Source organism: Balaenoptera physalus (genome assembly GCF_965194825.1).
Source record: "Balaenoptera physalus genome assembly, chromosome: 16".
Classification (NCBI taxonomy): Eukaryota; Metazoa; Chordata; class Mammalia; order Artiodactyla; family Balaenopteridae; genus Balaenoptera; species Balaenoptera physalus.
In genome coordinates this window covers 55,720,917-55,735,721 of record NC_138898.1, presented here as the reverse complement: position 1 = coordinate 55,735,721, position 14,805 = coordinate 55,720,917, and the positions used below count along the sequence as shown (strand labels likewise).

The 14,805-nt window shown below is 44.5% G+C and overlaps 1 protein-coding gene and 2 long non-coding RNA genes across 3 annotated transcripts in view; 1 reads left to right on the top strand and 2 right to left on the bottom strand.

Moving 5' to 3' along the window:
- The window catches only part of RBFOX1 (RNA binding fox-1 homolog 1), a 2,204,869-nt gene that overhangs the window by 2,067,765 nt on the left and 122,299 nt on the right, over positions 1-14,805 (bottom strand). The window lies entirely within an intron of this gene.
- Positions 1-14,805, top strand: part of LOC309644867 — a 793,618-nt gene that overhangs the window by 728,522 nt on the left and 50,291 nt on the right. The gene's annotated exons all lie outside the window — the stretch shown is intronic.
- The window catches only part of LOC309644864, a 60,141-nt gene that overhangs the window by 547 nt on the left and 44,789 nt on the right, over positions 1-14,805 (bottom strand). The gene's annotated exons all lie outside the window — the stretch shown is intronic.

Below are 14,805 nucleotides of genomic sequence, written 5' to 3'. Positions count from 1 at the left end.
CATTCATCTGTTGATGGACATTTAGGTTGCTCCCATGTCCTGGCTATTGTAAATAGTGTTGCAATGAACATTGTGGTACATGTGTCTTTTTGAATTACGGTTTTCTCAGGGTGTATGCCCAGCAGTGGGATTGCTGCGTCGTATGGTAGTTCTATTTTTAGTTTTTCAAGGAACCTCCATAGTGATTGTATCAATTTACATTCCCACCAACAGTGCAGGAGGGTTCCGTTTTCACCACACCCTTTCCAGCATTTATTCTTTGTAGACTTTTTGATAATGGCCATTCTGACTGGTATGAGGTGATACCTCACTGTAGTTTTGATTTGCATTTCTCTAATAATTAGTGATGTCGAACAGCTTTTCATGTGCCTCTTGGCCATCTGTATGTCTTCTTTGGTGAAATGTTTATTTAGGTCTCCCGCCCATTTTTTAATTGGGTTGTTTTTTTTTTTTTATATTGAGCTCCATGAGCTGTTTGTATATTTTGGAGATTAATCCTTTTTCTGTTGTTTCATTTGCAAGTATTTTCTCCCATTCTGAGGGTTGTCCTTTCGTCTTGCTTATGGTTTCCTTTGTTGTGCAAAAGATTTTAAGTTTCATTAGGTCCCATTTGTTTATTTTTGTTTTTATTTTCATTACTCTAGGAGGTGGGTCAAGAAAGATCTTGCTGTGGTTTATGTCAAAGAGAATTTTTCCTATGTTTTCCTCTAAGAGTTTTATAGTGTCCGGTATTACATTTAGGTCTTTAATCCATTTGTTTATTTTTGTGTATGGTGTTAGGTAGTGTTCTAATTTCATTCTTTTACATGTAGCTGTCCAGTTTTCCCAGCACCACTTATTGAAGAGGCTGTCTTTTCTCCACTGTATGTTCTTGCCTCCTTTGTCATAAATTAGGTGACTATATGTGCATGGGTTTATCTCTGGGCTTTCTATCCTGTTCCACTGATCTATATTTCTGTTTTTGTGCCAGTACCATACTGTCTTGATTACTGTAGCTTTGTAGTATAGTTTGAAGTCAGGGAGCTTGATTCCTCCAGCTCCATTTTTCTTTCTCAAGATTGCTTTGGCTATTTGGGGTCTTTTGTGTTTCCATAGGAATTGTAAAATTTTTTGTTCTAATTCTGTGAAGAATGCCATTGGTAGTTTGATATGGATTGCATTGAATCTGTAGATTGCTTTGGGTAGTATAGTCATTTTCACAATATTGATTCTTCCAATCCAAGAACATGGCATATTTCTCCATCTGTTTATGTCATCTTTGATTTCTTTCATCAGTGTTTTATAGTTTTCTGAATACAAGTCTTTCACCTCCTTACGTAGGTTTATCCCTAGGTATTTTATTCTTCTTGTTGTGATGGGAAACGGGAGTGTTTCCTTAATTTATCTTTCTGATTTTTCGTTGTTAGTGTATAGGAATGCCAGAGATTTCTGTGCATTAATTTTGCATCCTGTAACCTTACCAAATTCATTGATCAGTTCTAGTAGCTTTTTGGTGGCATCTTCAGGATTTTCTATGTATAGTATCATGTCATCTGCAAAGAGTGACAGTTTTACTTCTTCTTTTCCAATTTGTATTCCTTTTATTTCTTTTTCTTCTCTGGTTGCCATGGATGGGACTTCCAAAACTATGTTGAATAAGAGTGGCAAGAGTGGACATCCTTTTCTTGTTCCTGATCTTAGTGGAAATGCTTTCAGTTTTTCACCATTGAGTATGATGTTTGCTGTGGGTTTGTCATATATGGCCTTTATTATGTTGAGGTAGGTTCCCTCTATGCCCACTTTCTGGAGAGTTTTTATCATAAATTGGTGTTGAATTTTGTCAAAAGCTTTTTCTGCATCTATTGAGATGATCATATGGTTTTTATTCCTTAATTTGTTAATATGGTGTATCACATCGATGGATTTGCGTATATTGACGAATCCTTGCATCCCTGGGTAAATCCCACTTGATCATGGTGTATGATCCTTAAAAAGGGTTTTTACATGTTTAAATGATTGCGTTTTAACTGGTTCTGTACGTATCTACACAGCATCATTGATTTGGCCTAATGACCACATAGCCTAAAATATTTACTATCTGGCCTTTCACAGGAAAAGCTTGCTAACCTCTGATATAGACCATGATTTTTTGTAAGTTTCCCACTAAAAAGATCCCTATGCCCACCCCTGTCCTAAGTGATGTAATAACATCCTTTGAGATGCATTCTGGAAAGAAGAGTTGCAGCAGAAACCACTAGCTGCCTACACAGATGTATGTATTAGCTTCATATTGCTGATGTAACAAATTAACACAAAGTCCATGGCTTAAAACATAAGTTTATTATCTTACATTTCTGGAGATCAGAAGTCTGAAATCGTTCTCACTGGGCTAAAATCAGTGTGTTGGTGGGGCTGGTTCCTTTCTGGCAGTTCTAGGTGAGAATTCATTTTCTTAACTTTTTCCACCTTCTAGAAGCTGCTTGAATTTTTTGGCTTGTGGCCCCTTCCTCTATCTTCAAAGCCAGCAGCGGCTGGTAGAGTCCTTCTCACATGGCATCACTCTGACTCTGATTCTCTTCCCTATTTAAGGACCTTTATGATTACATTGGGCCCACCTGGATAATCCAGGATCATCTCCTCATCTCAAAGTCAGACAATTAGCAACCTTAATTTCTTCTGCAACCTTAATGCCCTTTGCTGTGTAACATAGCATATTCACAGGTTGCAGAGATTAGGGTGTGGACATCTTCAGGGGTCATTATTCTGCCAACCATATCAGACATCTAGGCCCTTACCCCTCTGAAAGAACGCCAGCCTCCCTTGCAGCTAGGTGTCCCCAGGATATTATGTATCCTATGTTTTTGCAATTTCCAGAAAGTCTTCTTAAAAGGAGAGGATACTCCCTTCATAGCACCTCCTCAATTCTACTATCTAAAATCAGCTGTGATGGCTAGAGCTGCAGCAGCCATACTGGGCCAGGACAATACCACCACATAGGCATGACAGAATGGTTAGCTGAAAGGAGCCTGTATCTGTGATGACTTTATGGAGTCACCATACCAACCTAGAGGGCCTGCCTTGCACCTATTTACATGTGGTAGAGTAAAAGTTTGTGTGTTTAAATTGCTATGGCAGGGAGCAGGTTCTCTCACAACAAAATGAACTTCCTTACAGATTCTGAGGATGAAAGCATTAATTTATTCATTTATCCCTCAACATGTATAAAGAGCCTGCCGAGTGCAAACAGACTGCTAGATGATGGATATACAAACAGAAACCTGCCATAGGCAGGTCCTTGGACCCCATGGGTTTATGGCTTCGTGGAGAGACATTTCAAGCGTAAGTTGCCACACAGTGTGGTGCCTGCTCTCTAGAAGTATGACAGGTGGGCTGGAGAGGCATCAGCTCTGCCTAGGGAGAAGGGAATGTGTAGAAGCTGCAGCTGGTAAAGGGGAGAGAGCCTTCTAGGCAGCAGGAACATTGTGGACAAAGGCAAAAATCACACAAAGTTCCAGTGGGAGGAAACAATAACACAGTCAGTGGGTCACAGCCAAATGGGCATAGTGGGAGGGCAGGATAGGTAATTTGGGGGAAAAGTAGCAAAGTTTAGGTATGTGACGCTGAAGAGTTTGGCTTATATGTTGGGGCCATTAGGAAGAGCCAGCTGGGTGGCTGAGCAGCAAGGGGGCAGGTATTAAGTGTCTGAGCCCATATTCCTATTCTTGTGAGTCCCCGTGATGCAAATGCTCTCAGGACCCTTCCCCATCCCCTACCGTAGGTCATTCAGTGAAGGAAGAAGATACCCTAGCTAGCCCCTCTCAGGCTTCCAGAACCTAATTCTTGTCACTTTACCTTCCACATCACAGCTGCAGATTTTAGTTCCTATTTAAGTTTCCTGTTGTTAGCTTCGACCTCCTAGTTGGTGATTATTAATAAACCTGGATAAAACAAACTACTTTTGACCCCCAACACCCCCCAAAAAAAGTTGCAGACTTTCAAAGTTCAAAATGGGATCTATAAATGATTTGTCTTGGCAGACACAGTCCCTTCCCTAGGCAATGTGAACTGCTGGCAACAGCTTAAAAGAGGCATTCATTTCCTCCTCTCTTTGCATCTGTGTTTTAGATGTGCAAAAATATGGTTCAGCATTTTTACTCTAATGCACATCTCGCCACACTCCTGTCCCCACTTGTCTCCCCAGCAGAGGACGAGGCCAATCAATCATGCATTGTATCAGTCGGGCTTGCCTGACAATTTCAATAGTGGTGCTGATTGAGGGATTCACAGAAAACAGAAAAGGTCACTGCTAAAGTGCAGGGTCAAGGGTGGCCCTAACAAATAGCCCATTAAATGGGATGGTACTCACCTCTGTTCCCTGAGCAAAAAAAAAAAAAAAAAACCCAGAGAGAAGCTGCAACCACACAGATAATGGAATGGAGCAGTGAGGAGCCTTGCAGCAAATTCTGTCATGTCCACGTCACTTTGGCTTATAAAGGACACTGGCAACCCATTCAGCAGCTGGTCCAGGTAATTGAAGGGAGGAAAAGCAGCGTGGCTCCTTGAGGGGAGTGCTGTCTGATTCACTCTTTCTCCGTGTCACTTTATGGATGAAGACCTCCTTGTTACCAATGTCATTGTTGGTGGTGTTTAAGCACTCTCTGCTCAGAGGCTGGTTTTCATATCCCATGAAATGCACGAGGGTCAGGGGAGGTTTTGATTCAATATCTTTGGGAAACACTGTATATTCTCTCTACCTGGAAATTGGACACTTTCAATGCACATGTGAATATAAAGGCTCTGAGAAGGCCCACAAAAAAGCAATCAGTGTAGCGTCAGGAGTAACACCTCAGTATCCAGAGTGAGACATGTTTAGCTTTTAATTCTGGCTTTGCCACTTTCTATTGTGTAACCCTGCAGGTTGTGAGAATTAAATTAGAGGGGAAAAAACATGTAAAGCATACTGCCTAGCACATGGTAAGCACATAACACATATTTACTCTAATAATAATTATGAATATTGGACCCAGCATTTATCACAACACATTTGACTATTCTGTCCTTCTTTCAGGCAACACCTGTTATAGCCTATGAAACTGGTTTTCCTCAAAACACTATTTGGGAAAGACTAGCACAATCTCTAGACCTTAATTGAGGTCCCCTAAGATTAACCCTGTGTAACTCATCTTCCCAGTGCCTGAGGCATAGTCTAAAATATCCTGCAAACGTATGTTGAAATGAAATTCAATTTGGAAATTTCAAGGCATTCATTTCCTCAGTTGATCCTGCGGATTTAGTATGCAGTCTTATCCCCATTTCACAGATGGGGAAAGTGAGGCCCAGAAAGTTTAAGAAACTTGTTCCAAATAATCATAGTGCCCATCTGTGCCATGTCTTTGATAATTCTCGTAATGTTTTTCAGTGTGTACACAGTTGGGGCTTCATCAGTGCCAGCTGCTCCTGTGTTAGCATTCTGCTGTCCTGGTTTAGCAGAGACTGGCTGAGTTCTGGCAAGCGATGTGGTGCTGGCTCAGGTCTAAATGGCTGTCATCTTTCAGGCCGAGCACCTTTTCCTTCCACCCCACCCGCCTGGCAGGCCTAGAACCTGAATGAATGAACACAGTCTACTTTTTTCCCTAAGCCACCACCACTGCCCCCAGCTCCTGAGCCCACTTGAAAAAGACTTACACCCATGCACACTGGCGCCACTTATACATTCATGGATTTCAGATTCCACCAGGCCCTCAAGGTTGCCTCAAAATCCTTCTGTTTCCCTAAGAATTAATGAAGACGTGTTGGCTGTGTCTCTATGGCTTTGGAAATCCAGCTATTTCTCAGCAGTTGGAGCGTGAAATTAGGCAGATGGAACATCCAGATAACGGACTGCTCTGCATCTGGAAACCGTGGCATCAAACAGACAGTCGGAGCTGGTTGCTTTAGTGTGTGGGCAAAGAAGGCATTAATTCCAGACCATTCTTGATCACTAAATGCAGCCCTGAAAAGCAGGAAAGAGCATGAACCCTGCGACATTTGGGCTCAGATCCCACCCCTATCATTTATTCTCTGTGTGATCTTAAATGGAGACGTAAGATTTGGGTTCTGCAACCCATAAAATGGGCATAAAATACCTCCAAGAAATGTTTGGAGAATTCAGAGAAATAAACCACAGTGGCACATTGCAAGCACTCAAAAATTATCTGATGTTTGCTCTTTAATTTTCTTAAACACAAAAAGACACCCAAACCCTTGCCAACTGAATCAGAACACATGTTTTACAAATAATTAAATGAGGTCAGCATGATTTCATTGAAGCCGCTCCGGCAGCTTCAGTGATAAATAAGGCAAATTTTTACAAGCACGTCTATTAGAACCTTAAATTAGTCAAACATAAGGAAGCACACAAGAAAAATACAGACTAGGAGGTGAATCCTGTTTGCAAATCAGAACTCTATAGAAATGGCCACAGATTGCAAATAATAAATTCCATTTTCCAGGAGCTCTGTTATATGCAGATACCAGAAGGCAAATAAAAGCATACTTAAAGATGGTGTTGGCAACGTCTCTTTTTTAAAAAAAGACAAAAATGGCATGATTTCACAGCACCAAACTCAAACAAGCGGTAATATATAATATCAGACCCAAAATTTTTCAAAGCGCTGAATAACGATTGAATAACAGCTGAATTGGAACCATTCAAGCATTTAAAAAGAAAAAGATGTGACTCCTTCGGTCACTGAATTAGAGATGATTCTCTCAAATACCGCTCGAGTCTCCATTAACCCTTAGATGGCCTGAATAACAATATCACATCTCCAAGATGCCTTGGAAAAGAGCCTGAGCCTTTGTGGGGGACATGACTCAGTCCAGAGCCGGTGTTCTCAGTGGCGGAGTGGGGGGAGGTGATTTTGCCATCCCAGGAGCATTTGGCAATATCTGAGAACATTTTTGGTTGTCACAACTTGGGTAGATGGGAATGCTACTGGCATCTATTGGGTAGAGACCAGGGAAGCTGCTAAACCTCCTAGGGACACAGGATGGCCCCCACTACAAAGAATAATCAGCCCCAAATGTCAGTAGTGCTGAGGTTGAGAAGCCCTGCTCTGGAGTTAGCCAGGATGCCTTTTAATGGTGTGAGCCTGAGGGGTCATTTAACCTCTCCAAGCCTCAGTTCCCTCATTTGTGAAATGAGGGGAACATCATAGGACCTACCTCGGAGAGTTGCAGAAGGTTTTGATGCGATATTAATAATAATAATCGTTCCCAGTCAACAAGCTCTCACTATGCACCAGGCACTGTGCCAAGAGCCTGTATGTGTGTTATTTGATTCAATATTTATGACAACCCTATAAAGTAAATAACATGGCTAAGACTTCACTGCTGGAGGGGGAGCAGGCTCCAAACCTCGGCAGCCTATGTCTTGACCTCTTCTTTCTCCATATTCACAGTGTGGTCCACAGACCGGCAGCTTGCTTAAGATGCAGAATCTAAGGCCCTACCCCAGACCAACTGAGTCTAAATCTGCTTTTTTGGGCAGATCTCCAAGTGATTCATGTGCGCGACAGAGGTTGAGAAGCAATATGCTAAGGACAGTGCCTGGCTCCTAAGTAAACACTAAATAACTGTTCATTATTTGCATTGTCATCACTGTAGCCTACAGAGAGGTTCGCTAAGGTCAGACTCTGAGTCATAACAGGCATGGATGTGGCAAAGATCTCACAGAGGAACCTTGTCAACACCAAACACCCCCAAGGGCATCAGGTCTGCCCGGCCTTTTAGGAAGTCTCTCTCAATATGGATAAAGGCCAGCTGTCATAAGGGGAGGAGCTTCGACTCCAATCCAGCTCTTCTGATTCCTCAGCCATCATTCTTCCCTCAGCATTCTGTGCCTCTCTCCTTGGCTTATCTCTTTCACACTATGATGTGAATGACTCATGCCAAGTGCTGCCTCTCCCAGGGACACTTGCAAAGCTCAAATCATGCTTCCTGCCCCTGTTTGATGGACCTCTGCCAGCACACCTTAAGCACTGGGCCATGCCCTCCTCACATTAGCCACTCCAGGGGCATAAGATGATGACATCAAACCATAATTCAAAAAAACACATGCACCCCAATGTTCTTAGCAGCACTATTTACAATAGCCAGAACACAGAAGCAACCTAAATGTCCATTGACAGAGGAATGGATAAAGAAGATGTGGTACATATATACAATGGAATACTACTCAGTCATAAAAGGGAATGAAATTGGGTCATTTGTAGAGATGTGGATGGGCCTGGAGAGTGTCATACAGAGTGAAGTAAATCAGAAAGAGAAAAGCCAATATCATATAATAACGCATATATGTGGAATCTAGAAAAATGGTATAGATGATCTTATTTGCAAAGCAGAAACGGAAACATAGATGTAGAAAACAAATGTATGGATACCAAGGGGGAAAGAGGTGGGGAGGGAGGAATTGGGAGACTGGGACTGACATATACATTATTGATACTATGTATAAAATAGATGGAAACATACTGTATAGCACAGGGAACTCTACCTAATGCACTGCGGTAACCTAAATGGGAGGGAAGTCCAAAAGGGAGGGAACATCTCTATGTGTATGACTGATTCATTTTGTTGCGCAGTGGAGGCTAACACAACATTGTAAAGCAACCATACTCCAATAAAAATTAATTTTAAAATAAGGCACACTCTGTCTCTCTAGTTTTTTCTACTTTTAAAATTATATAAACCATGCATGTGTGCATCCTCAGTATAAAATATTCAAATTATATACAACTGTATATAGTACAAAGCAAAAGTCCTTTTCATCACAGAAGCCATAAAGGGTTCAAAGCAGAGACTCTGGACCCAGACTGCCTGGGTTTAAATCCCAGCTCCACTCCTTAACAGCTGTGTGTCCCTGGACAACTTACTTAACCTCTCTGTGATTCACTTTCCTCATCTGTGCCCCAAAGATCTGTTCAAGGATTAAATGTGACAATGCCTGAGAAATGCTTAGCTCAGAGCCTGGCACATATTATGTGTTGGTGATCCCTGTTGCTCCCACTTCCTTCCCCAGAGAAAAGCCCTATTAATGGCTTGGTATGAAGACTTCTGGACCCTCTGCTATGCATTTTCCTACATACATACCCTACAAATACAAGTGCACTTTTCGCATAAAGATGATCACACTGGACCTTGGTTCTGCAACTTGTTTTACAGTTGAACCAAACCATGGGGATATTTTAATACTAGTCACACAGACATACCCCTCATTCTTTTTTTTTTTTTTTTTTTGGCTGTGTTGGGTCTTCGCTTCTGTGCGAGGGCCCTCTCCAGCTGCGGCAAGTGGGGGCCACCCCCTATCGCGGCGCGTGGGCCCCTCACCATCGCGGCCCCTCTCGCTGCGGAGCACAGGCTCCAGACGCGCAGGCTCAGCAACTGTGGCTCACGGGCCCAGTCGCTCTGCGGCATGCGGGATCCTCCCAGACCAGGGCTCGAACCCGTGTCCCCCGCACCAGCAGGCAGACTCTCAACCACTGCGCCACCAGGGGAGCCCCCCCCCATTCTTTTTAACAGCAATATAAGTCCATCCTTTGGATGGATGAACCAGAGTAGGAATCCTACTGGTAGGCATTTAGGTTGTTCCCATTTTTTCCCACTGGAAGTGAACTGGATATGCAAAGGCAGCCGAGCTCCGAGCCGAGCTCCGAGCATGTCAGACTTGGGAAGCAGAGCAGCTAGAAAGCAGAGCTAGGCGGAGGATGGTCTCATCAGAGTCCCTGCCAAGGACAGGAAGGATGACGACAATCTGGGGCACACTCAAAATAAATAATTGTCCTTAACCCTCCCCAAATTGGGAAGCGCATCATTACTCACTGGCTTCCTGTCACAGCTGGTTGCTGTGCCTTCCCCTCCCCTCCCTGTGCCCTGAAACCACTCACATCGAGGCCACACCCAGACCTCCAGGTTCTCGAAAACAAGGGTTCCAGCTCCACGGAAATTTCTCCCTCCTGCACTGCCCCAAGTGTTCATCTGCCGGGGACATGAAAGATGGAACACAGAAGCTTTATGACTTGGTTAACACAGTACACAGAAACCTTACTCAGAACCTTAAATTATAAAGCAGATAAAAGGGAGGCCCTGGTTGGACAGAGCTGGGTGATCAGAGCTGGGAATGTAGAGCCTCGTCTTCTCCCTGAGACCCCCGTGGTCCTCCAGAATGCAGCTGATAAACCATTCATCTGGTCTGATCTGTTTTTCAGATTTGGCGGCTGGAGCTCACGAAGGGGAAGTTAACCCACGAAATAAACAAAGCAGACCTTCCTGGATCATGCGTTTAGGTGTGGAAAAGCTAAATATTAATAACAACTAGGAAAAAATTATAAACACTGCTTTTATATATTTTTTTTAATATTTATTTATTTATTTATTTTTGGCTGCTTTGGGTCTTCGTTGCTGCGCACAGGCTTTCTCTAGTTGCAGCGAGCAGGGGCTACTCTTTTTTTTTTTTTTTTAATTTATTTATATTTATTTTTATTTATGGCTGTGTTGGGTCTTTGTTTCTGTGCGAGGGCTCTTATCTAGTTGCGGCAAGTGGGGGCCACTCTTCATCGCGGTGCGCGGACCTCTCACTATCGTGGCCTGTCTTGTTGCGGAGCACAGGCTCCAGACGCACAGGCTCAGTAGTTGTGGCTCACGGGCCTAGTTGCTCCACGGCATGTGGGATCTTCCCAGACCAGGGCTCGAACCCGTGTCCCCTGTGTTGGCAGGCAGATTCTCAACCACTGTGCCACCAGGGAAGCCCAGGGGCTACTCTTCATTGCAGTGTGCAGGTTTCGCATTGCGGTGGCTTCTCTTTTTTTTTTTTAATAAACTTATTTATTTTATTTATTACTTTTGGCTGTGTTGGATCTCCGTTGCTGCGCGCGGGCTTTCTCTAGTTGCGTCAAGCGCGGGCTACTCTTCATTCCGGTGTGCGGGCTTCTCACTGCGGTGGCTTCTCTTATTGCAGAGCACGGGCTCTAGGCCCATGGGCTTCAGTAGTTGTGGTTCCCGGGCTCTAGAGCGCAGGCTCAGTAGTTGTGGCACACGGGCTTAGTTGCTCCGCAGCATGTGGGATCTTCCCGGACCAGGGCTCGAACCCGTGTCCCCTGCATTGGCAGGCGGATTCTTAATCACTGCGCCACCAGGGAAGTACTATGCTTTTATAATTTAAAAATTGATAGAAATCAGAAATTAATGTGAAATCTACATGAGCTTCTAGGATTAAAGTAGAAATTTCAAAGAAATCTTGCCCCCGGAGTCAGTGCCTTCAGACTAATCCTCCATATCATACACCCAGCCCTGGCCCCTAATGACATGGAGTCACTCTCCCCTGTCACTGAGGTACTTCGGTGGAAAAGTCTGAGAAACACTGAGCTAAAGGAATGACTCTTTAATGGCAAAATTCTAGGCAGCAGAATATGGGAGAGATTTTTCAATGGGGGAAAGTCATCCCAAGCCCCTGAAATCTCATGTATAATGTCTGCTCTACCTAATCCACAATTATAATAGCAGCAAACATTTATTGAGCACTTACTGCATGCCCAGCACTATGCTTAACACTTTACGAGGATGAGACAGCACTAGCATCATCTCCCACGTTACAGATGACAAAACTGAGGCTCTGCAAGCATACATCACCCAAATCTCCCAGTTCATAAGTGGCACAAACAGGATCCAAAAACCCTTCCCAGAAGGATGACCAGCCATTCCAGTTTAACCAGGACTGTCCTGCTTTTAGCACTGAAAGTACCACGTCCTGGAAATCCCACATTCTCAGTCTAACTGGGAGAGTTGGTCACCCTAGTGGAGGGTTGGCTTAAGGCTGCTCAGAGGACAGAAATACTTAGTATGAATGGTTAAGTTCTTTGCTAAGGGGTGCCTTTAGCAAAGTCACATGGTTAACTGGGGCTTTTCCTGGGAAGTTAGGAGAGGTGCTAACTGCTGCTTCTGGGCTGGGTGGGATAAAAATAAAGACTGCCAGGGTGGATGCAGGTGTTGGAGAATGGAGGGCCCGTCTGGGTGACCGAGGTGACCGATGCAGACGGCACATTTCTGATGCATTGAGGGAGATGACCAACCAGTCCCGTTCTGCCAGGGACTTTCCAGGTTTAAGTTCCGAAAGTCCCCATGACTCCCTTAGCCCCAGGCAAACAGATAATCGGTCACCCTACGTCCCCATTAGAAACTGTTGCTAAGTATTCCAGAAAATGCACACAACTTTAGCAAGTACGTGCTCCACATCTCTGTCTACTCACCCTGCTTTTTTTCTTTTAGATGTTTTAGTTTTCTTCCCCTCTCAAATTGGCAGGCAACATGATACTGTGTGCTGTTGTCTTGCTCTCAATGTGAAAGACTATAGAAAGAAAAAAATGTAAAGGTCACAGTGCTTTAAAATGCGTCTTAAAAAGAAATGAAAGAAAGAAAAGAAAATTGCCTGAATAGGTTCCTATTAGTGGGAAGTAAGAAAAGGCTCCAAATGGAAAACTGTTCTCAAGAGAAAGCATGTTGACCCTGTTATCGTGTTTTAAACTTGTGTTTAAAATGTTCCCTGAATGTTTCAAAAGTCTTTTTTGCATATTTATTTTCCTTCCTCTGCTAAGAGTCAGCATTAGGAGCACTTATTGACTAATGGGGAGACAGAAGGCCTGTCTTCCGCCCCCCTCTGATGAGTGCTAAGTCCTCCCCAGGGCAGCAAGCCTTGCCTGGGACTGGAGAGGCCCCACCATGAAGAGCCCCCTATCTGTCTGCATTTAATCTCAGCGTCTCCCTCCCTGTCTCTCTCCCACCCTTATTCTCTCTCTCTCTCTCCCTCCCTCCCTGCCAGCCTCCCTCCCCCTCCACCCCCTCCTTGTCTCTCCCTTTCCCTCTCCCTCTGAACAGCTCACACTGGCTTTCTCCCCGTTGCTTCTTCTCACCAAGCTCCCTTTGGCCTCTACACCTTTGTACTTTCTGTTCCCTCAGCTCAAACGCTCTTCCCCTTGCGCTTTGCCTGACTGGCTCCTTCTCATCCTTCAGGTCTCAGCTGTTGGGCATCCATCTAAGGGAGGCCTTCCTGACCTCTCTCCGAAGGACACCCCCAGCCCCTGCCAGCACTCTGCAGCTTCCTTCCAGCACTTACTCAACCCCTTGTAGCTATTTCATGTTTGTGTGTTTAATTGAAACATATTAGTTTCAGGGGTACAACCTAGTGATTCAATATTTTTATAGATTATACTTCATTTAAAGTTATTATAAAATATTGGCTATATTCCCTGTGTTGTACAATATACCTTGTAGTGTATTAATTTTATACATAGTAGCTTGCATTTCGTAGGTTTGATGTGTGTGTCTCCATCATGCCCTGTAGTCTGCGGTTTCATGTGCTTGGTGAAGGCAGACACTGTGTCATTGTTCACGCTTGTACCCCCAGGGCCTGTTCCCATGACTGGCAGACATAGTAGGTACTGCACCAATATCTGCAACTGCATGACTGAGTGAATGACTCCTAGCCTCTTTCCCAACCTGCTCTCTGGATGATGAGTACAGGTGGTTTATATAGGAGGTGATCTTGGAGGGGAGAAGGGAGTTGGGTAAGGGAAGGAAGACAATACAGGTGTGTGTCATCAAGAGGGCTACCAATGTGGGCAGGTGATTTACCTGCTCCCCTGCCAGGTGCAACACCACTGGCTGAGGGCTGCTACAGGGGCATCATCCCTGGCACCTTGGATCTGCCCCTTGCTGGGGTAAAAGAAAGCCCCCTGGCAGAGAGTCAGGGTGCTGCTGTAGGACACAATCAGAATGGGCCACAGTGGTGAGTACCAAGGGCATAAGAATGGGGCACCTGCAGCATCTGCTACAACTGGCGACCCCAATCAGCAAGTCCGCTGGTCTCAGAGATCCTTGTCCTGCCGAAAATGTGTTTCTGCAATACTGGCCTGTGGACCACCCTTTCCATCTTAAAATGCCTCCCGCCTTGGTTTCCCAATTCTGCTCCCACCACGCATCTGCTCGCCCTGACTGCTCATCCATCCCTGATGCTTGTCCTGCCGTTCTCACCAATGAAGGCAGCCCCACCACTGCCCCATCCTCTACCTGCCCTCCCCTGGGAAATGCAGCAAACTGTACAGCCAGGCAGGTCATTCCAATCCCGAGGTCCCCTCAACTAAGCTCCTGCCCCAACTTACAACCACCTGGCAGAAATAACACAACAATAGTAACAGTAATGGGTAAGGGTTTGAGCAGCATAGTGTGGTGGTTAAGAGCACACTCTCAGAGTCAGCCAGCCGGGGCTCAAACGCTGCCTTCACTCCTCAGCAGCTCTGGACTTGGACAAGTTACCAACTCTCTCGAAAAGGCTGATAATGAAAGTCCCACCGAAAGGGCAGGTGAGAGCTTTGGACAAGTTAAACCCCAGTACATTAAAGTGTTCATCACAGAGCAGGGGTGAGTGCACTACAGCTGGCAGACCAAATCCGCCCGCACACCGCCTGGTTCTGTAAATAAGGCTTTAGAACACCCTCGCCCCTCAGTTTACAGGTAGTGGCTGCATCCACGTTACAATGACAGACTTGAGTAGCCAGGACAGGGACTGTAGGGCCCCACAAAGCTACAGATATTTGCTATCTTGTCATTTACAGGAAAAGTTTGCCAATCCCTGGCATGTGGTTTCCGGTGCTTTAATGAATATTGGACATTAGAGTATTAGCATTAGTATTATTTGTATTCATATTTGTATTTGCCAGGCTCTGTACTAAGCACTTCGCATGTTATCTTATTTTCAGTCCTCATAACTCTGAACACTGGGAACTCTCATTACCC